Source organism: Cyprinus carpio, chromosome B6 (assembly GCF_018340385.1).
Source record: "Cyprinus carpio isolate SPL01 chromosome B6, ASM1834038v1, whole genome shotgun sequence".
Lineage (NCBI taxonomy): Eukaryota > Metazoa > Chordata > Actinopteri > Cypriniformes > Cyprinidae > Cyprinus > Cyprinus carpio.
Window position 1 is genome coordinate 2,930,260 of NC_056602.1, and position 22,563 is coordinate 2,952,822.

General features: G+C 36.4%; 1 pseudogene; it reads right to left on the reverse strand.

Annotated features, from left to right (window-relative positions):
* The window catches only part of LOC109053416, a 36,789-nt pseudogene that overhangs the window by 1,981 nt on the left and 12,245 nt on the right, over positions 1 to 22,563 (reverse strand).

The window sequence follows — 22,563 nt, forward strand, 5'->3', positions numbered from 1 at the left end:
AAATAATGCATTATTTAGTTCAGAAACAGATGACTTGAGATGACTTGTTTGCATTATTTATGCATAATGTTATTTATTTGTAAGACTTTTTATGATGAAATTTGGTAATGGGTGAGTAAAACTATTTTTAAAACGTACACTGTTCAAACTAGGCTGCTTATGTTGAAGTGTTTGGGATGTGGCTTTTAATGATGAGACCTTTTTTGTAATCAGGCTCTCAAAATTTGGATATAGATTAATCGGCCAACATATCAGTTATCGGCTTTCAAATAAAAAAATAAATAAAAATAAAATTATCGGTTATCGGTATCGGACAAATTTTTCATATCGGTGCATCCCTAATAAATGTTAGATGCAAAACTTCAACTTAAACTTGGCAACTAACTGAAAATAAGTTATTAAAAGTATTACAATTACTAGAAAAAAAAAAACAAAAAAGTTTATTCAGCAAGAATGCATTAAATTGACCGAAATAGACTGTTACAAAAATGCCTATTTAAAAGAAATGCTATTCTTTCAAACTTTCTATTCACCAAAGTATCCAGAAAAATAAAATGCATCACAGTTTCGGAGCAGCAAAAACTGTTTTCAACATTGATATAAAAACCACTATTATTATTAACTGAGCAGCAATGATAATTGACAATAATTACAAAGTATATCAGCATATTAGAATGATTTCTGATTTCTGAAGTGACACTGAAGACTGGAGTAATGATGCTGAAAATTCAGCTTTGATCACAGCAAAACATTACATTTGAAAATACATTACAGTAGAAAAGCATTCTTTTAAACAGCAATAATATTCCACAATAATACTTAACTTATCGTTACTGCATTTTTAGTCAAATAAATGCAGCCTTGGTGAAGAGATGTCCTTCAAAAACATTAAAATATCTTAATGATTCCAAACTTTTGACTGTTAGTGTAAATTAAAGATAAGCAGAAATATATCTATATAAAAAAAAAGTCACAAGCACAGGACAAAATTACTAAAACTTAAACTAAAATAAAACTGTTACTGAAATAGAAGTTTAAGTTGATGTATTATAATAATTACTAAAACATTAAAATAAAAAAAATAAAATCGAGCTAAAAAGGGATTTAAAAAAAAAGACTAAAAAACTGAATCTATAAAAATAAAAGCTAATTCCAAATACTAACAAACACCATAAATAATACTAAAACAACACTGTTATGAGTGTGAATGTCTAGTACATTTACAGTTCGCACATGACAGTTTATAATCTGCACGGCATCTCTGGCATTTATTTCTATATTTATATCATTAGCTGTGTTTGTACCTGCTTCTCTGGCGAGTCTCCTTCCAGCTTCCAGTCGTTTGATTTGAGATGATAAAGCTCGTCAAACTTGAGGCTGATGTCTTCTATTGAGAGCTGAAGAAGATCCCAAAACCCGGCCAGATCTTGAGCCGTGGGTCTCGGGTTTGCGTTCACATTCTGAACAGACAGGGAAACACAAATCTATTTAACATGGAATAGCATTTCACACGAGTGTATCTTCAGTTGTCCACAAGGGGGCGACACATCTCAAGATCTGCTGCTCATAGAAGCTGATTCGAGAACTAATGCTGAACTTTAGTCAGAACACATGCTGTATTTGAGTTGATGTACAAAAACAGACTGAAATACAGAACTTTTAAAGAGCCTCACAAGAGATATTTTTGAGGAATGTGTGCAACCGAACAACTGAAAAATGAATCATTTTGTCCACTGGAAGCGTGTGATGAGACTTACTCGGTGTTTCACTGACTGAATAAACAACACAGGAGCATTCTGAGCTTGAACTGCTGTCGTTGACCTACCAGGTTTTGTTCACACAAGCCTCTGAACTGCTGGAACTTCTGGGACATGAGCAGCTGAGCGCAGCCCACGACTTAGAGACGGACCTTCCCCAGAAACTACAGAGAGAGAGAGAGAGAGAGAGACAGAGAGAGAGAGACAGAGAGAGAGAGAGGACACACACATAGAGAGAGAGAGAGAGAGAGGGTGAAAGAGAGAGAGAGAGCAGAGATCTGTAAGTGTTTGGCAGAAAGGAAAACTTATGAACTGAACCGGGCGTATTTAACAGATAAACAGAGACTGTGAAGAATGGTAGAAACCCTAGAGCTGCTCAGAACACATGTAATTAACCTAATTAATGAGGCATTTTGTTTCATTCATTAAGAGAAATCAAAGCCTGTGTGCCACTTCAAAAGGTCTAACTAATGAACTCACTAATGAAATCACAAACCTGCTGAAATCACCCACAGCAGTGTTACTGGAGTCATTTTATATACTGCTGTTGTTTTTGTTAATATTTTAAATTGGCTCCTATTTCTATATTTTGAGTTTTTAGTTATTTTCATTTTTTCACACTTCTATTTAGCTTGAATTCATTTTTTTCTTTTTCTTTCTGTTTTACTAATTATAGTACTTCAACAAAATTATTTTTTCAGTAACACTTCTAAGTTTAATTTTTTTTGGTTAAGTCTTTTACGTTTTTCATCTAATATTTAGTATATTAATACATTCAGTTTTCCTTTTTAATTTAGCTTAAGTTTTATTCATTTTATTGTGTGCTTTTGTCATTTTTATTAGGTTCTTGATCTAACATTTAGAATATTAATATAGTACAATATATGTATTAGGGATGCACCAAAATGAAAATTCTTGGCCGAAGCCGAACAAAATGAATTTTGCCAATGTTTTACATGATTGCATAAATTAAATAGCTAAAATGTGCTTTTTACTGTATTGTCTTGCTTTTAAAAGAAAAAATCAATTACAAAACGACAATTTAAAAATATTTACTTAACACACTGAAATTTTTATTAACATTCTAGCAGACATTATACCAACAAATCACAATTTGACTTAAAATTAATAAGTTAGTAAAATAAAATTCGTTGGCCATTTTTTAGACCCCCTTCTGTGTATTTTTTACTGTAGAAAAAAAAGCAGCCTTGTTGAGCAGAAGAGACTTCTCTTAAAACATCAGACTTTTTTAAACCCTCAGATTCCAGATTTTCAAATAGTTGTATCTCAAATTTATCTTAAATTTCAATTTTAAAAAATTAACCCTTATGACTGGTTTTATGGTCCAGGGTCACATATGTGAGACCATTCAGGGTCTTGCCACCCTACGATCTCTAGTCCACCAGAACACAGCAAGGACCAGAGATGCGGTCTTACCCTCCTCTGAGAGCTGGTGCTCTTTGGTCTCTTTCTCCATCTGACTGCACCAGCCCTCCATCCGGCCCGTCTCGGCCTGCAGGAGCTTCAGGAACCAGTGACCGTCCCGCCGGCACGCCGTGGCCCCTGTGGACCCCGTCAGCGGCTGGGCGGGGCCCCCGTTCCCCGTCCCGTTCCCGCTCTCCAGCCAGGGCTCGGGCGGCGGCAGCGAGGACGGGTCGAGGGCCGGATCCAGACTCTCGGAGAAGGACGAGGAGCTGCTCTGTGTGGTCGAGCGATTGGTCAGGATCTGTCGGGAGGGGCCGCTGGTCGTCACCGCCACGTCGTTGTCATGGTTACCGTTGTCGAGGGAGAGCTGCGGAGGCGAGTCCACCGATTGGCTGGCGCTGTTGACCATGACTTTCTTCTCGGTGTGTTTGGAGTTGGACGGGAACGTCAGGGATGTGAGCGAGAGATCTTGTGTGTCTGAGTCCGTCTCTTGCCGAGAGGCCCATACTACTGGAGCGGCTGAAACTAACACACACACTGCTGCTGCTCACAGCCAAATTCACACACACACACACACACACTTAGTGCTGCTTCCCAATCAACACAGAGAGAGAGAGAGTTATGAGTCAAATGACGTCACTTATATCAATTACGCGTCTAACTCCAGACTTTCTAAACTACACACAGTCTCCCATTAGATTCTGTTTAACGCTGCACTAAACAGCAGAAACTAGGCCATATTAGAGCTGGAGCATGAAAATATGTGCCCTATCGAGCGAGTACAGCTTGGCTCAGGATTCTGGCATCTTCACAGGCCAGAGATGTTGGTATGAACTGCGTGCAGATCTGTGTTTGACATCAGATTCAATGAGACAAAATTAAAGACAGTGTTTAATCAAGCGGGACCTTTACAAGATGTTGAGTTGATTCTCTAATGCTTTCAGTCTGCTACACTTAGAATACTACTTCATTAATTTATTAATATAAAAAACTTTTAAACTTGACAAAATACATTTTTTAAATGATTTAATGTTTTTGATAATTGAATTAAATGTAACAATAAAAAACGCAGTTATTGAAATATTATTTAAATATTGTTCAAAATCATTTAATTGTTAAAAACGTTTGAAGATTTTTAAAAAATGTTCACCAAATGCTCACTGAGGCTGTATTTATTTGATTAAAAGTACAGTAAATATCAGTAATATTGTGAAATATTAATATATTTTAAATTGTAATTCATTTCTGTGATAGCAAGGCTTGTTGAAAACCATTTGTTTAATATTTTTGTGGAAACTGAGATGAACAGAAAGTTCAAAAGAACAACATTTCTTTGAAATAGAAAACTTTTGTATAATTATATTACAATTTAATTACAAATGCCTTTACTGTCATTTGGGTCAATTTAATGCTTCTTTGGTGAATAAAGTATCATTTTCTTGTAAAAAAAAATCCTACTGATATGTACATATGTATATAATAATTGCATTGTTATTACAATAATGTTATTGCATTGTTTCCCTATAGTCTTACACAGTTTTTTGTTCTGATTTTCAATAACAGAGCTGGTTGGTTTGGTTCAAGACTCTTTTTATTGATGAATCTTCTAAAAAGATTACAGAAAAACTAAATGAGGAAAAATACTTCCAGTACCAAGCCAAGGCTGCTGAAAGAGTGTCTGTTTACAGCTGAGTTCTGTTTCTGAGACGAGGTTTATTATACAGTGAGCGAGAAACAGGAAGTGAAACAAACTCACGTCCAGCCGTCCTCCACTTGAACTCCGATCGACTGGAATCTGGCCAGCGGTGGCGTCTCTACTTTAGCCTGGATTTCCTGAATGCAGTCCACCTACAAACAGCAGTGAAATATCAGCACTCAACTTAAAGGGGTCATGTGATGCGATTTCATGTTTTCCTTCATCTTTGGAGTTACATGCTGTTCGTACACAAAAGCTTATAAAAGACATTCAGACAAAAATTCTAAAACACATTCTGGTGATACATTTCTAAATAAATCCGTTGGAAACACCTCTGAATAAAACCATTGTCTATTTACATTAAAAAAAGAGTACAATCCAATAAAATATATGTTTTTGGGAATCGATAACAATCGGAATTGATCAAATTCAAACGATACCCACCCCTAGTCATACGACCCCTTTATCGAAGGTATGCAACTCTAAAATCCACTCATATTCAAGTGTGTGACAGCCTGAGCTCAATAAACTCACTTGAATCCCAATGGAGGAGAGTTTCCGTCTCGGGACGGGGTCTACAGGGGGTTCGTCCGCAGCGAGCGCCTCCCCCTTCAGCTGCTCATGATGGGACTCTCGGAGCGGGTTGGGAGAGATGACCACGGCCGCCGGGATCTGGGGTTCACGGGGCGGCGCTACAGGAAGCTGGGGTCGTGACCCTTTGGCCAGGCTGTCGAGGCTGTCGGAGGAGTTGCTGCGTCCTGATTGGCTGTTGACCTCGCTCTTGCGGTCGGGGTAGCAGTCCTGCGCAGACTCGGTGCTGCTCTGCACGGTGACGGAGATGAAGGGTTTGGAGGTGGTTCGAGGGGGAACAGGAGGCGGAGCCACCCTCTTACAGGAGGTCATACATGTGGAGACTGCAGACATGGAGAGAAAGAAACATAAAACATTAGAGTGAGGAGACATCTGACACGTCATTCAAACTTAGCATGCAAGACATGAAATCACTTCGGCGGTTGACGTGATGTTTATTTTATATATATAACGTATGCAAGTACACACACACCGATACTTAGTATATCTGGAATTTATATGCACAACACAGCCCTGTTTAACATAATAATAACTAAATGATCATTAGACTACAGCGATGAATATACTGTATAACATACATACATAATGAATATATTCCTCTTATACAGCTTAATATATCTTATTATAATTATATATACTATATAATAACTATATTATCTCTTAATATATATACTATATATATATATATATATATATATATATCTTATATATATAATATATATAACAGCGATCATAGCATATATAAAAATATATATATAATTATTATTTTTAAAATAATATTTGAAATGCATACTTAATAATCATGATTAAATATGTATGAATTTAAAATTTGTTCTAAATGTTCACAAATTAATTTTAATTTTTGTTTTGATGCTTCAAAATGAATTTCCATAAAAGGTTTGTTAAATTTGGTTCTAGTACTATAAAGAGTGACTTAATTTTTTTTAATACATATAAAATCATAAATTCAAATTAATTGTCAGAATACACATATGAATAGAATTTTACATATAAAACTTCTTTTTTTTTTCAAAATTTATATGCACAACGCTGTGTGACACAATAACTAAATGACGGTTAGGCTACAACAATGAATACATAATATACATGAACATCTTAAAAACAACTACAATCAAATATATACAAACAATTATTGTCTTTTATTTTTTTAATAATGTTGATGTCTTGCTTTGGTAACAAATTTATTCTGATGCTATGCATTGCTTCAAAATGAAAAAATTGCTGCTGAAAAGGTTCAATAATACATTTAGAAAATATATTTAAATTCCCTGTAAATTCATAAATATAAATTAAAATTCAGACAAGAGTATGCATATGCATATATATATATATATATATATAATTGAATATTAAAACTGACCGAAACACACAAATCTGCAAAAGCAAAGATTGCTGAGCAAAGTCAAAAGCTGCTGGCAACAACAACAACAATAATAATTCTATACTATTAACAACTAGCACTAATTCTCAGCTATAGTCTGGTCTGGTTCTCACAGCTCTCAGCATGTACATGTGTCTGTGTGTGTGTGTGTGTGTGTGTGTGTGTTTTGTCCGTGTTTATGATGGCAGTGACGTCAACACAGCCTGCGACCTTTCTTTCCAACAACACAGTTGTTTTTCCAGCCCCACAGCGGCCCCGAAATGTATCTGGACTCCAAAGCCACGCTAAAATCTCTGAATGTCACTGCATTAGATAATAAAATATATCAGAGTTGTAAAGAAAGATTCACAAACACACTAAAATATCTGACATACAGATCCTGCTGCAGTTTAGTGCATAAGAGTATTTGACCTCATTAATTTAATTATTTACAGAATTGATTGTATTAGCAGTTGTTAATGGGTTACTGGATTTAAATCAAGATGGAGAGAGATTTAAAGTGGACTGCATTTACATTATGCACTAAGCAGATGCATTTCTCCAAAGTGGCTTACAAAAGAGTAACAAAAGCAATCCGCCAACAATATTCGTAATATACAATGGGAGGTTTATCTGATAACTAGATTGGGAAGCAAGCTAAAGGAGAGGAAAAATACAGAGAAGATTTTATTTTGCCCATTACTGTAACCCCAGTGTGTGTGTGTCTCAGTGTGAGTTCACAGGGTGGAGCTGGCAGACGGAAATGATGGCAAACATAACAAGCCCACAGGAATCCTGCGTGTGTCGTAAATCTGAGCGTCAGAGCCGCATGTATGTTTCACACTCAAAATATGACGCAGAAACTACATGCTGTCACTAGACACAAAAATTCAGAAGATCCAGCATAATAAATGGTATAATAATAAACTTTCCTTTCTTAAAATGACGAAGCCATACTGAGACTCCAAACACATTTAGTGCAGCTGTACGTTAAATGATCTCTCATGACAGCTCATAAGCCCAGAGCAAACTCTCAAAGACATTCGCAAACATACGGACAAAAGCTGATTTGCATGCATGCATTCATGTTAAAACTGATGAGTCAGCATCAGTTCCTGAATGTACAAAGGGGAAGATGTTTAACTAGTCGATTGCTGAGCTCAGCTTGTTCATTTACTGCATTAAAGGGGATACATTTAGAGATGCATCATCAGGGCAAGTTCTTCTAAAGAATCTCTAATCCAAATAACACACGCTCCTTCTAAAACAACTTATGCCTAGTGGGTTATTGGATCATTTTAACCAAATGCCAATTATTAAAGTAGATATTGTTTTACATGCATTCTGTCTGGCTCACATTAATTATTTCCGAATGAAGTGACACATAGTACAGAGGTAAAATTTTTCTCTGCATTGGAAAAAAGTGATGTTAAATGCAACTGCTGCATCCCAATTCGCTTACTTATATTGCGCCCTAAAAGTATGTACTCTTTGCGCAGAAAAAGTACATACTTCTGAGTGTGTATAGTAGGCAAGCTTTGGGACATACTGTAATACTTCTTCATAACTGCATCTTTGCCATTTACACCCTCATCTAAACCTCTGTTTAACCATCGGCCTCACATATCTGCCATATTTGTAGTTCTTTTTATTTGTGTTTGTAGTTCTAATCGAATCCTCGTACTATGTGCAACGGATCATGGGCAATATCAGCCGTTAAGAGTGTGCATGCATCTGCACTTCAACATACAAAGTAATTCTAATTTTGAATACTATTTATGATGTGAATCAGGAAGCAGCATAAATGTTCAGCACCGTTTGATCACACAGACAACCAGAGGACAATAAATCACTTGCAAAGCAAAAAGCAAATGACAGACATGTTCTCTCAACATACATAAATCGTCAGGTGGAAAGATCTTCTGCAAACAATGATTGGTATGCGTGTTTGTGATTAAGGCGGGAATGTAATATGACTAGCTAAAGGCCACCAACAAATATCTGTTTGCATGCCTTAGTATCTAAGAGCTGGATTTCTCAGATCCACATTTTAAATAGTGAAGCGACTGTGCCATTAGCTGAGTCAACACTGGTGGGGTGTGTGTGAGCCATCCTGTCTGACTTTAGCATTCAGGTGTGGCCACGATCAAAATAATCCTTCGTTCTCTTCAGTATTCACATCTGCGCCTTCACAGACTGTCTGAAAGAGCAGTTCAGAAAGCTTTCATTTGCTGGAATTCAACAGTAAGAGGGCCATTATGAAATCTGCATTAGATGCAGCTGGTGTATTTTTACGGCTCTGTTTGGAGCAGCTGCTGTAATGTCTGTGTCAGCATCCTAGATCGCCTGTGGAAAGACTCTGCATAAATCATTCATTAGGCTAGAAATCCCGGGTTTCTGAAGAGCAGAGGCTTGCTTGCGCGAATGCAATGCACTGTGAATGAAACGAGACATTTACTGAGTCGTGAGGGAATGTTAATAACACGCTGAACAACTCTAAAGCGGAGAGGGTCTTGTTAATGACCAGTTCTTTGTGCGAAACCCAACTCAAAAACATATTCTAGAAGCAAAGCACAACTTTCCTTAAGAACATTAAGAAGAAAACACTTTAAACTTTGGATGGAAAGCTCTCTATGATGATAGTTTTCAATTAGGAAGTGCAGATCGATCCCATTAGCCATTACACAGAAAAAAAATTATACTAATTTTTTTTAAAGTAAGTGGTTGCATACAATTTATTTTAGCTACATTTAATAAAAAAATAAAAAATAAAAAAATTGAAAGTTAATTAACTACATTTGTTTATTTAAATGTAGCTAAAATAAATTGATTGCAACCACTTACCTTAATTTTTTTTTTTTTGTAAATTCAATGGATCTTTTTTTTGTGTGTGTACTAATTCCTCTTATGCTGTGTTATGTCAAAGTTTCGGATGAGAAATAAATCTTTATTTCAAACTTTTAAAATTAAATAAAATAACTAAAATAAATCATTTTAAATAAATAAACATTAACATGTAAAAGCAACTGCATTTCCCTGCATATGGCACCAAATGTCTCCGAAATCTGTTAAGGCTTACGACGCTTTTAGGAAGATGCAGCTCAAGTCATATTTCAAGTGTAAAAGCACAATAAATACACAATATTTTGAAATTACAGAAATCTTATTTTGCATTCAGTAAAAATACTATATTACGTTTATGAGAATATAAAAACAATGAACATTGAGAATAACAACAATTACAAAAATGTTTAAAGTAAAACATCCGAGTTCATTAATGATGTTTTTGTTTTGTTTGTTTTTTTTGGAAAACTTGCTTACTTATCATGATAATGTGTTAATGCAAAAATAATATAGATAGATAGATAGATAGACAGACAGACAGACAGACTGATAGATAGATAGAGTGTACGTATGTATGTAAATATTTGTTTAGCCAATAACCTGATGCACGTCTTCTAGTATTTTGCGAGAGCATAAAGACATGTATTAATGAGTGATTAAGTGTTCCGCTATCATCAACAAAGCCACACGACTCATTTTAGTATTCTGATGAACATTGCCATAGAAACGAGTCTGAGGATGTGAACAGCTCATGTTAGTCATCTTGTAATTACATAAATCCTGTCAAAGTGAAGGCAGTGTGAATCAGACAACGCCAGTATCAGTATGTGATTCAGAAGTGATTCTTACTGTTGCATAGCGCAGAAGACAAAACACCACTGTGACATCATCACTCCAACATTCCGCTCATGTCTGTGACACACATGCTGTCAGTCACATTCCAGGTCTAGACGAAGCCTGTTGTTGTCATGTGACCTCATAAGCATGCTTAGTTTGGTTGTGATGTCAAGGTTTTCACCAGATTATTTTACTAGAGCGTCTCACCGACTCTTGTTTGATTTTGCATGAGTTTTCAATATACAGAACTGCACGCGTGACGTTTATGACAAACCAAATCTTATGAAAATCTGACGTACGGGACTGTTGCTGGCTGTTGCTCTTAATTTATGTTCATGGATCTTGACCTTTCCAATATGGCAGATGTATTGTGGTAATAAGCAATCACTGCTAATGCAGCATCTTGGCATAAATAACCTCTACAGCCACAGAGCTTCTAATTCTTCTGAGGTTTGTTCGATGCAAACTGAATGCCACATCAGATAGACTTTAAACGGTGATGTAGCTCAGTTCACTTCCATTATGTTCTTTTACTGTACAATGAAACTAGATCAAACATGGTCTTTATGAAGGGAAAAAACAACATTTTAACCCGTAATGACATCTATTCCTAAAAACAATCTCTCCAAATGAGCTTGTTATGTTTTGTTGAATATTCTAGATGCTTTTACTTTTCTTTGGAAATGATTAGGAAAAGTCCTGACTAGTAATACAGCAGCAAACAACACAAATCCCGTAAGACAGAAATAAGAAGCTTTGTGTAGACTAAAGTTAATAAATGCAGCTGATGTAAAAACAATCAGGGTCATTGTTTTAGTTGCTTACTCAAGTGGAATGAACCTTCGGTGGAATATGAGCTTTAAATCGGAGCGCCGCTGGAATCTGTAAGGATTGGGTCATTATGTGGATTTGGCCTTTAGTGTGGGAAATGTGCAAAATATGGAAACTTTCCCATGACGAACAAAAACCATTAGAACATTTAGCACGGTTAAGATGTTATTTGGCATAGTGCGTGATGAAACAGATGCGATGTGACATATTTGACAACGCATGTGAAAGTCTTGCATGACACAAAAACAGCAAAGCTACAGTCCACGAGACAAACTGTAAACATCTAAAACAGTTCATATAAAAGCTCACTTCAGGAATGAACAAACTTGCGTCGATGAGAAATACGGTGTTTGATAAAAGAGCAAACGGAAAGAGAAGGCGTGATCTATAGCTATTATTATCTCTCTATATAAAGCCTAAGAACAGACAAATGTTGTGCTGAAAGGTGCGTGATACACAATCTTCCAGCCTAGGATGAAGTCATTATGCACATTAACAATAATTTGGGACAAATATAAGGAGATTTTCTGGTAAACTATGTGAGTGGCACTCTGTGGTGCAGCAGGATTTGGAACAGCCTCCAGAGTCGCTGCGGACAGGCTTTAACTTTAACTTAATGTTGTTCAACTGGATGTACAAATCATGGTTCTCTGTGGTTCTCTTATGTCCCCGTCAATTTTATTGCACCGCCTTTGACTTATCTTTTTAATCTTTCTCTGGATACAAATGAAATTCCACTTATATGGAAATCCGCATTTGTTTTTCCTCTGTTAAAAGGAGGCGACCAGACTGTTTTAAAGAACTATAGACCCATATCGGAACTGTCTGTCCTGGCCAAGGTTATGGAAACTCTGGTGAATGAACAATTGAAAGAGTTTCTAACTATCAACAATATTCTGTCTAATTTTCAATCAGGTTTTCGTAAAAAACACAGCACAACTACAGCAGCCCTAAAAGTAGTAAATGATTTTATTGGCTCTTTAGATAAAAAACAATATTGCGCTGCTCTCTTCATTGACCTATCGAAGGCTTTTGATACTGTGGATCATGTAATATTAAAACAAAGACTTCTCAGTGTCGGGTTGTCAGAACATACAGTTTGCTGGTTTGACAACTATCTATCAGGTAGATCCCAGTGCGTACAGGCAGATGGTCTCACTTCAAGTCCTCTTAGTATATCCAAGGGTGTGCCCCAGGGGTCAGTGCTGGGACCACTTCTATTTATTTTATATATCAACAATCTTGATCAAAATGTCTCCAACGCAAACTTTCATTTTTATGCTGATGATACTGTGATATACTGCTCTGCATCAACTCTAAACCAAGCTCTTTGTCAGCTTCAACTTGCTTTTGATACTGTACAACGTACCTTGTTCGATTTAAAACTTGTTTTGAATGACGACAAAACAAAACTTATGTTGTTCTCAAATGCAAAATCAAAGTCTAGGAACCTTCTACCCATCACTACTTCTCAGGGCTCCGAGATTGAGTCTGTATCTCAATTCAAGTATCTTGGTATCCTAATTGATGATTCACTTTCTTTTAAACCTCACATTCAACAGGTTGGTAAAAAAACTAAAGTTGAAATTGGTTTTTATTTTTAGAAACAAGTCATGTTTTTCCTTTGAGGCCAAAAGGAGGCTTGTTGCTGCCACTTTCTTGTCAGTTCTGGACTATGGCGATGTTATATACATGAATGCTTCCATCACAAGCTTGAAACTGTTGGATACTGTTTATCATGGAGCTCTTAGGTTTATCACAAACTTTAGAGCACTTACTCATCACTGTTTCTTTGTATGATTGGGTTGGTTGGTCTGCATTGTCCCACCCGTAGACTTAATCATTGGGTAAATTTTTATCTATAAGGCAATTCTTGGTCTACTTCCCCCCATACCTCCAATCTTATATCGAAAAGAAAAGTACAGGAAGATATTGTCTTCGTTCTGAGGACTTATTATTATTATCTGTCCCTCAAGTCCGGACCGAATTGGGAAAAGGGGCGCTCAAGTATGCGGCCCCCTGCACTTGGAATCAGCTGCAAAATGTCCTGAATCTTAAGGAGCCAGTTTCATTGGCTGTAGATGTTATGACTGACTCAGTTATGACGGTCGATCCTTGCTGTTGCTTATTGCTTGCGATAATATGTGAAATCCTGATTTCTTATGACTTTATAATTATTTATTACTTGTACAAATTGTTATATGTTGATGTTATATGTTATATGTTTTTATGTTTGTAATCTTGTTAATTGTGCTGCTGCCTGTCTTGGCCAGGACGCTCTTGGAAAAGAGATTTTTAATCTCAATGAGTTTTATTCTGGTTAAATAAAGGTAATAATAATAATGTCAAAAGCAAATCTACACCCTTGTATAGAAGAGTTAGCTTGATAAACCCAATACACATTAAATGCATTCATTCCCATAATCCAGACAAGAATCTGAACTAATTAAATGATTAGCAACAGGAACGGCCCTTCATCCAGCTTTCTGTGATCTAAAACTCTTTCATAAAGCGTTTATAACCTCCTTGAGGTTAAATGAAGCAAAACCGAGCAAAATCCCAACCCTTCTGACCTGAGAAATCTCACATTATTTTGCCATTTTACATTCTAGGACATGGGTGTGCTAGTTAGTTCACTGATTCTGGGTGTGATGAAGGTTGTGTAACTAATAAAAGCCCTAATTACAGGCTTTTTTCCGCTGATGATACTTAGTTTATTCCGCTGACGGTTCATCTAGGTGTGTGTTCCCCACCTCAGACACAGCTTCAAAATCTAATCGACTTATGAAATATCATAAAGATCATAAGAGGTTAAAGGGATAGTTCTCCCAAAAATGAACATTTTGCTGTCATTTAATCACACTCATGTTGATCCTTGATTTCCTTGTTGACTTCCATTGCAAAATATCTACAAAATGTCTTCTTTTATGTTTATCAGAAGAAAGAAACTCATCTGGGTTTGGTAAGACTTGAGGGTGAGTAAACGATGAAGGACACTGTTTGGGTGAACTATCCCTTTAAAGGCTTGGCTTCTCTGAAAACTAAACATTTTAAGGTTGTTTTCTGGTGTTTTTGTTTATTCTACAAAAGCTGCCGGGAAGATTTTTCCCTTTTCATAAGGCACAGAAAATAGCAGTTTGGATTTAGCATTTCATGAGGATGAGCATATAATGACAGAATCTTCATTTTGTGGTGAACTACTCCTTAAAATGAGCTTATTTTCCTCCCAGCGTTTCTTGAGACACTTTCCAAGAAAGCAGCATGCGTCAGCTACTTCTAAACACTGCTGATGTTTAAATGCTGTAAAACCCCAAAGAGAAGGACTATAGCAACAGCAGCCATGCAAACAAAGCCATGAGAGGAGATCATATCCACCGTTTTGAAGTCATAAACAATCAGACCAAGCGGCAGAGAATGTGCTTTTGTGCGCTTAAAGTCAACAGTAAGGATGGTTTAGATTTCATGTTGACTTTAACACAAAGACTACAACCTGGAATTGCAGCTAGAGAAATCATATCTACAGAAACATTAATTCAGTATGACATTAATGCTGCATAAAGCTCTCCAACACTAGAGCTTTGAGCTTAGAGGGAGAAAGTTAAATAATTGAGCAGATCCATTAAAAACTTGCCTGTAAGTGCAGGAAAAAGTCTTGGAAGCTGATGCCCATGGGAATCTCATCCTTATCTATCGATTTCCACGAATGGAACAGTTTGTGTTTCAAAACATGGAGCTGAAGCAGTGCCGTAACATGTTAAGCTCCATGCCATGATTCAGGTGAAATATGCTCAATGCAAGTCGGTCATTATGGAAAAAACTATGCATTGTTATACTGTTTTAGTACAAACATCCTGGGAGCTGGCCGACTGTTTATCCAACCACTGCACTGACAAAACTCACTCTGAATGTCTTTTGTCATTTAATACAGCACAGTACAAAGCATTACACAAGAGCCAGACATCAAGAGAGCGCTAGATGCCCTTCAAACATCTGAAAGAAATATAAGAGTGCATAAAATAACAGAAGCCTCTGTGTCTATAATACACAACCTGTCATTTTCTCTAAGGCCTGTTATCAGATGAATGAACCTGTTTCAGAGCAATGCACAGCAATTAAACGCAAAGCCACACCTTTAACAAGAGCGATGTGTGTAATGTAAAACCTCTTCACGCTGTAATCATAAACACAGTGTGTGCTCCTGTCTGACAGGGCGGTCAAGTTCATCTGCTCTACAGAAGTCTCAAGTCCCATTAAAGATGATACTTCCCTTTGGAAACTGAAACTGGATCATTGCACTGCATTTAAAGGGTGTGTGTGAGAGTGAGAGTGCATAAGTGTGTCATACATTTAAAAAAAAAAAAAAAAATAATATATATATATATATAGATATATATATATATATATATATATATATATATATATATATATATATATATAATCAGCCTGCATAAAAACAACTCAGAAATAAGTCATTAGAAACTGGTTATCAGAATAAAATATTATGATTAATTTAATAAATAATAAGACTTATTATTATTATAACCAATCAGTACAATCACTGGACATCACATATCTTTTAAAAAGACGTTTGCCATCTTAAAGAACACAATAGTAAAGCAAAATCCACACGTGAGTGAGTGTATAAATCATAAATGTGCGTTAATGTCGGTCCGCATCACGTGAACAGCAGTATCTGATTCTCACCTGCTCTCGCGCTGGAAAGGATGCTCAACTCGTCGCTGTTTCGCTCATATACTGAGATTTATATTAACACAACATCATCACCATCATCATAAGAGCGTCCACGTCGCGGAAAGAAAGAACCGTGTGGAAACGCCTTCGTGACATGCAGCGGAGTATTGTTGTAGGAAACATCACGTCGGAAATCATTAGTGGACAAACGAGCTGTCAGTCACTGTTTTGCGTGCAAGCGATTGGACAAGAGACCGATAGATCCGCCCCGCTTAAGTGTGTGACGCAAATACTAGGGCCCGCCCCTTTTTGAGGATAGTAGTGAATGAAATGGAGAGGGGGCGGGTCTTTCTCTCTCTCTCGCTCTCTCTCTCTCTCTTCTTAAGTAGGCTATGCAGGAATTTGCAAAGAAAATTACTACTGTTTGGTCAAATTATAAGCAGAAAAATAACATAAAACAAAATAAAACAAATAAAATATTTGTATATATATTTGTGCATAAGTAAAAATAAAAAAATAAAAAATCACAACAAAAACACAACAATTATAAATTATATGTCCAGGGGGTCAAGGGAGACAGTGCCTCTTGTAAAAAAAATTTATAAATTATATGTCAAGGGGGTAAAGGGAGAATTTTAATTTTTTTGTAAAATAATAATAATAATAATAAAAAATAAATAATGAAATAAAATAAAATCAATCATTATTTAAAAGAAATTATTAATAAATTCTTATGTATATATCCATAATAATAATAATAATAAAAAATAAATAATGAAATAGGTTTGTGTTAATTGTTTCTTTTATTATGTGAATCTTATTTATATTATTTTTGTTTGTGTGTATCTAGAAATTATTATTGGAAATATTTATTTGTGTGTGTGTGTATTGGTTTCCTAATTTTATAAATATTTGGTTTGGTGATAATAAAAATGCTTTTGAATGACTGGTTTTGAACTTTATTGCACTTCAGCTTATTTTGTGTCATTAGATCAACAGCATGACTCCTTTATTTGAATTTTAAACAGGGAAAATGAACTCTGTTTGGACAAGACAATGAGCAACACCATCAAATCTTGATATGCATTTCTTTTTAAAATGTTTTTGTAGCAGAAACACACCAGAGCTGTTTTCTTCTCTTTATTCTCTGAGCACTGGTCAGACTGGCTCTGCTGGTCTGTACTCACCGGTGCTGTTGCTGTAGGTGCGTACGGTCGTCGTGGTCGTGGGCGGCGGTGAATCAGAATCCATCGAGGCCGTGTCGTCGTCTTGAGAACAGCCGGCCTGAATGGCACGAAGGTAACTATGGCTGCGGGAGCGGAAGCATGTGGGCATGGGCATGTCAGGAGGTTCGCTGCAGCGGGAGCGAGGATGCATGTCCTCCAGCTCGTCTCCATAGTGCTGGCTCAGCTCCATGTCTCGCACCTGCTAACACAGTGACGGCTGATGTGGACTGACATGATTGAGAAAGAACAGCGACGGGTGCATGGCTACATTCAGAATGACATTACTGAATACAGAGCACTATGCATTATATACACACTGGCTGCCAAAAGACCGGAATAATAAAGATAATCAAAAGTTTTTTAAAGTCTCTTCTGCTCACCAAAGCTGCATTTATTTGATCAAAAACACAGTAAAACTTGTGAACTATTATTGCAATTTCAAGTAACCATTTTCTATGTGAATATCTGTTAAACTGTAATTAATTTCTGTGCTTTTCAGCATCATTACTCCAGTCTTCAGTGTCACATGATCTTCAGAAATCATTCTAATATGCTGATTCGCTGCTCAAGAAACCTTTCTGATTATTATCAATGTTGAAAACATTTGTGCTGACAAATATTTTTTATAGAAGAGAAACCGTGATACAAAAAGAAAGAAAAGAAATACTATTAATCAGCAAGTATGCATTAAACTTACAATAAGTGACACAATATGACAGGAAAGGACATTTAGAATGTTACGAAAAAACTATTTCAAATTAAACTTTCACATGCATTTTTAAATACAATTAACTTTCTATTTCTCTCAATTATTAATAACTGAGCAGCAAATCAGCATATTAGAATGATTTCTGAAGGATCACTGAAGACTGGGGTAATGATGCTGAAAATTGAGCTTTGATCACAGCAATAAATGACATTTTGTCATATATTTACATAGAAAACAGTGAATTTAAATTGCATGAATATTTCACAATTTTACTGTATTTTTGATCAAATAAATGCAGCCCTGGTGAGGATAAAAGTCCAAACATTTGGCCACTCGGGTAGTTGCATAATCATTGATTGTTGGGTAAAAAGGTTTCAACAACTGGCAGTCTGATCAAATAATGAGTGTCAAAAAAAGCGAGAAAAGCTGTAATTACTTCAGGTTCATTTGTCACACTGGAAATGGAAAGGAAAGTCTTATGCATTGCATTTTGTGATACATATTTTAGTGCACACCAGAAAATGTGGTAGGGCATTCAAATACAGCATTCGTACTATCAAAACACAGATATAAACATAATTAGATTAAAACTGCATTAATGCATTCATACAGGAAATGTGGAAACCGAGCAAAGCATGTCAGTTTAATTACCAATTAGTCTTTGAGCTGATGCATTTCTCTAAGCTCTGTGAGCTGTAATGGACCATGTATAATCTCAAAGGTCATGAGTGACACACTGATACATCAGCCCATTTCTTAAGTTATTTATCAGAAAGACTATGTCACAATGCATATTATGCATCTTCATCCTCATCTGCCGGTCGTGTCCTATAGTGAACTCAAAGGTCATGAGGGGTCTGACCTGACTGATGCAGCTGCCGCGTCCCAGCGTGCTGCAGCCCTGACTGAAGTCGTCATCATCCCAGTTTGGGAACGGAGAGCTGCCTCCGATGCAGTCCAGGTTATCCAGACTGCGATTCCCAGAGTACTCTCGCAGAGAAGGAAGACAGCTGAGGACAGGAAGGGGACAGGGGTCACAGAGAGAAGAGAAGAGGTGGGAGATGAGAGAATGGCCACAAGCAGCTCAAGCGCTCTATAGGCTACTGCAGGGGTTTTCAAACTGGGGCCCGGGGACCCCCAGGGGCCACAAGGGGGTGGGGGGGAGGTGGGTCAGTGAAAATGTTTATGGTATTAAAAAAAGTGTAAAAAAAAAAATAAATAGATAAAAGTAAATGGAATAAAAGATAAACAAAATAAATGGAACACAAATGCAAGATAAAAAAAAAAATATGAAAAAATATATAAGTTTTAATGAATTAATAAAATACAGGTGAAATAATTTTTTTTTTAAACAAATTAAAAATAAAATTAAAAATAAAAAAGAGAAAGAGAAAGCAGTGTAAAAATAAATAATAAAAGATTACAATATTTTTTAAAATATAAAAATATACATACAAGAATAAAAAGATTACAATAAATAAATATAAATAAGATCAAATAAAAATAAAAATGAGGTTTGATGAAATAAACAGAAATTAGATTAAAATGAATAAATAAAGTAAATAAATAATACATCTAAGTGTATAGCACTATAATGAGAAAATAGTTATGATTATGATATTCATTTTTAACAGTATAAATTGGGTCTTCATATATAAAAATTTAATTGATTTTTTATATTGATCATGTTTGGGGGGCCCGTGGCATCTATAAGATTGAAAACCCCTGGTCTACTGCACAAAAAGCAAAAGGAAGTTGTAGCTGCAACAAAACTACTGAAGAAACATTTACTTGTTAGGAAATGTATTATCTTTCCAGTTTTTTGCTCAAAAATGAATCTTTTCATCATCCATCCCTCATCATAACTGATTTGTGTCATTAGTCTGGTGAACACAGGAGATCTGAAAACTGCTGCTCTAAAATGAAAAACACAGTCTCACAAACAGTTTGACTGTCCAATCAGACTGAAGCAGCACAGCTAATGACCAATCAGCAAAGTACCGTTTCCATTCAGCCTCCAATCAGAGCTCTTATAGCAGTTAGGAAGAGCATTACAAGAGCTGAGGAGGCTTTCTCTCTCTCTCTCTCTCTCTCTCTCTCTCTCTCTCTCTCTCTCTCTCTCTCTCCAATCACAATCCACTTGTCTGCAATGATGCAATGCAAGCAAAACCAAAACATCAGATCTGTGCTGTATGGAGAAAACCACCTCAGACTAAACATCTCAGAGTAGGAGAACTTTTTCATGGCCAATGATAAACCGATTTTCAGTCAGCACTCCTAATTTGAGAGGAGTTGAGGAAAGCAGCGCTGGTGCGACGACTCCTTTGTGCGGTCAGTGAGGAGCTGCGGTCAGCCGGACAGATTTCTCCTCACTGCACTGACCTGACAGAGCGTCCGATCTGCTGCAGGGTGCTGATGCTGTGGAGGGGGGACCAGAGAGCCTCCAGATCCCCCTGCAGCATCGAGTAGTCCAGCAGACGGCTGGAGAGAGGCAGGGTTACAGGTGAGACGGGGAGGAGCTTACAGTGCAGAAAGACGGCGGTGCTTAAAACAGAAGAGGTGGGGCTTCAAACCAAGACGTTTGAGTCATTAAAGAAGGGAAACTTATAAACACACAGCGAGAGAAATACGCTATGTTCAGAACAGCGTACTAACATACTGCTTTTACCATTTCAGCACAAGTATACTGTGTGCAATATGCAAATGTTCAGATTTTTAAAATCTATTTTTTAATTCACATGAAATTTAAGTACATGCTACTTGCATGTACCATAATGGGACAACAATATTCTTAGTTTTGTATTTTTTTTAATTAAAAAAAATAAAATAAATCATTTTCTATTAATAAAAATATTAATCAGAAAATAGTGTATTGTGTAATAGTGCACTGTATTCAGTAAGCAATAAGCTAGTATACCATTGTGAACATAGTCTAAACAATCAGGGTTAGGAGAGGAAAGTGTTAGGGTCGATCTGAAGAAAACATGTCCATGCCATATTTCTTCACAAAACCAAAAGATTAATATATGGAACTGCACTAAAAAAATCAGGCCTGTTTGTAGAGTGGTTTAGTGTTTTATTATTGTTAAAGAAACACTGTTAGAAATATGGACTTGGCAACTAACTTGAATAAGTTTAAATACTAAAATGATTAAAACTGAAAAAAAAGAAATGAATAATGAAAATAAATGATGAAAAATTAAACTTAAAATAACAATTGAAAACGCATATATAAATAATGTAGTAATAAATGATTTAGTTTTACTAAAATAATGTTGCACTGTCATAAAGTAATGAGATTCGTTCTGACCAGACACAGTCATTATATTTAAATCAGCATCAACAAAAAGGCAGCACAACAAATGTAACAAATACTTTGCAATTTTTACTAAACACCATCACTGTTTGAATGAGCCTTTGACGTCAGATTTGATTTAGAAACACATTTAAAAGTACAACAAATTGGATGCAAAAACAACTTTTTTTGAGTGTGTTTTTGCAATTATATAACACAATCTGATCTGATCTGTACCAGATACCTGTTGAAAAAAATCACAAGTGATGGATAATACAAATGTACATTTCATGTCAGCAAAATAGCAACTGTTCAAGAGATACGATGTGTTTCTCTACATGTGAGCAGCAGAAAGCTGGTGCGAGGCTCAGCATATGCAGGGGAGAAAGACCAGCTGTGCTTAATCTAGCAGATGAACAAGCACAGCTGGATTCTGATGCATCTGTGAGAGAGAATCAACACCGATAAACTCATCCCGATCCAGAAGGCATGAAAGAATCGAGCTCACACCTCAGACGGGGTCTCTGGCGTCCTGACAGACCACCAGTGAGTGTTTCTGTGTTTGTACCCTAATGTATCTGCAGCCTTCTGCACAGAAACGTGTCACTGCGGTTGTGCATATGTGGGTTTTGTTTTAATAATGAACAGAAACATAATATGTGCATGTATTAATCATATGTGTTGACTTACTTTCTTGAGGGGAACTGGTCACTTAGTGATTGCTGTGTTGCGCGTAAGTAGCTCTGCCTCCGCGCGGTGCTTTTCGGTGAGGGTTTGGGACTCCCGTCAGAGTCGTCGCTATCCTCAAGGTCGCCCATGGCTTTGACGTAACTGCCGCTACGCATCCGCCTACAGGGGATCTCGCCCATGGGCCCGCTTCGGCCCAGAGTCCCCATCCAGTCACCGGTGGACGGCATCTGAACAAACATCAGACACTGCACTGCTGTTCTTATTTTTTGAAGACAAGATTATATATAAATGTTGGTTACAAGGGTTTTTTTTTTAGTGGTGGTGTTGTTGGAGAAAATTTTTTTTGGTTAAAGAAAGATTTAGTGAACCTTTTAGTTTTTTTCTTAGTGTGAAGAACAATTCAAAAATCTAGTAGAAAAAAGTCTAGTACAAACTCTATCACACATAAATGAGTTTGTGCTTAAATCAAGCAAAAAATATCTTCCAGCGGGATCAGAAATATAAACTTAATTCAGAAAGAAACATGTTTACATCAGAGAACGAGACTTAATAACTTGTAATTCTGCTTCTTATGTCTTAAATATCTTCT